Source organism: Protobothrops mucrosquamatus, unplaced genomic scaffold, assembly GCF_001527695.2.
Source record: "Protobothrops mucrosquamatus isolate PMUCROS unplaced genomic scaffold, P.Mucros_1.0 scaffold2982, whole genome shotgun sequence".
Taxonomy (NCBI): Eukaryota; Metazoa; Chordata; class Lepidosauria; order Squamata; family Viperidae; genus Protobothrops; species Protobothrops mucrosquamatus.
Genome location: NW_015389002.1, coordinates 134728 through 136934, shown reverse-complemented (window position 1 = coordinate 136934; position 2207 = coordinate 134728). Strand labels below are relative to the sequence as shown.

General features: G+C 35.2%; 1 protein-coding gene across 1 annotated transcript in view; it reads left to right on the top strand.

Moving 5' to 3' along the window:
• Positions 1-1536, top strand: part of MBD2 (methyl-CpG binding domain protein 2) — a 58296-nt gene extending 56760 nt beyond the window's left edge. Inside the window, exon 7 of the mRNA XM_015826154.1 lies at positions 552-1536. The gene's annotated coding sequence lies outside the window, so the exon portion shown is untranslated. The remainder of the gene's footprint in view (positions 1-551) is intronic.
• Positions 1537-2207: the final 671 nt, after the last annotated feature.

Here is a 2207-nt window from a genome sequence, read left to right as displayed (position 1 = left end):
TGTATGACGGACTCAGACAGATTCCTTTGACTAAGCTCCTATTTAGTCCAAAGCCTCCAGTGTTTACAGACACTGTTGTCCGTAACAATGGCTACCAATTCTGAAGAATTCCCTTTGAGCTCTTCCCCAATGCAGCCTATCTGCTCATCCACTTATTTATCTGCAGGCAGCACCTCATTTCTTGCACCAGACGAGAGGCAGATGGGACCCCCTTCCAATTTTTTTCCTGCCTCCTTCCAATTTCTGTAAGAAATAACAGGAACTTAAGCCAGTGACAGCTCAATCTTTCTGTGCGCATCCATTGAGTTCCGTTGGACTAATTTTCAGCTGAACGAGAAGAGAAGAAGGATGAGAAGTGGATTTCTGTAGAAAAATTGAGGCTCTTGCCAAGTTCGGTTAAACTATTACAGCCATCTTGAGACTTTGGAGTATGTGGAAGCTTGTGTTAGGCTTTCTGGGATATGCTGGGCTGTAGCTTTTGACTTGAAAGAACAATTATATATCATTTAAAACATCATCATTCATTCTCTTTCCTCTCCATTTTTTTACAGGTACTTTAAAAAGAGAAAGAGACTCCCAGATAAAAATTTCTGGAAATTGGAAGCGCTTTTATGTTTTCCGTTGGTCTTTTGTGATAGAAGAAGAGGACCTCTGCACATTTATATAGCTTTCTAATAGCATTAAAAACCAATGCCCTTTTTTGGCTCTTATTATTATTATTATTATTTTATTATCCTATTTTTGATGTACATATCTTGTTAAGAAAAGAAAGAAAAAAGAAAAAAAGGAAAAAAACCTACTCTTTATTTTGTGTCTTACGACTTCAAAAGTCTCATTTTTATTTTTATTTTATTTGTTTGGCGATGTCAAACAATTCCTGAAGACTGAAGCTGAGCTTTCAGTACCAAGTTGCAATCCTGTAGCAACTACCTGGTAAGCACTAAATAATTAGCATTTCTTCTTTTTTTTAATGTGTGTGTTTTTTTTTTGGAAAAATAGATCAGGAAAACAGATTGTTTCCCAGTTTTAAAAAAACAAACAAAGAAAAATTGTGTCATGATTTCTTGTACATATATTATATAAAAGATTTTTTTATACTGGAACTGAATGGAAAAAAATCTGTAAATTGACCCATCATCATTCTCTAAAGAGAAATAAATACTTTTATTCAGAGAATTACAATTTTTAGAATAATGTACTATAATTTAAGGCAAGGCCTTATCTCAATTACTGAGCATTAGGCAGAGATAATATTGTTCAGTGAAAGTAGTGAACACAGAATGTCGAAGCTGCTACAAGCCTTTGTTAAGTTTATTGGGAAATTTATTTGCACTCTGACACAATTACGGAAGCACTTCAATGAGAGTGCAGTTTTCCTACATCTGATTTGGAGCCTCCGTCCTCCTTTTTGTAAAATGGGGAAATCATGACCTACCTCACAGGGCTGTTGTGAGGATGAGCTTAATACAAAAAATGGAAAGTACTTTTTCAATGAAATGGTTTTCCCAAATAAATAAGACATGGATGCACAAAAAATGAATGATAATTATTACTTGTATGACAGTAAGTGACGTAGGATAGTCTTGATAGTTCAGTGGTGTTTATTCATCAAGGATGAAAAATTATATATTTCATTTTCAGTTAAAAGATTATAGTAATTAGATAGACGATAGATTTGATAGATATTCTTTAATACAGCCATTGACCAGATCACACGCAATAATAACAACAGGAAATTGTCTATATCACAAGGTAAACGCTGGATCCTGTCAGCTAAAGTTAAAGTTAACCGTCCCAGGTTCTCTTCTCGGAAAAGACAACACCTGGGGTGGAAGACCTTATAAGAGGGTAGTCTCCACACTAGGTGTGGGTATGAGGACCGGAAGATCTCGGATTTTAGGACCGAGACGAGGAACCAGACCCAGAGGTTGACGATATAACCCCTACCGACTGTCCTATCTCTTTTAAGAGTTGGGTCACTGCCCATCATCTTGGTTTTTAATTTATTTTTTTAACTTTTTATTCTAATTGTAATTATTTTTTTTAGCACTTTAAAACTTTTATTATATCATAAGTCACTTAGAATCATTGTATTATTGAGATGGGCGGCATATAAATTTAATCAATCAAAGGGAATGAAAGGTCTAGATAAGACTGAATAAGTCAGCCATCTCCAACCTGGCATCCTCCAGCTGTTTAAACCAATA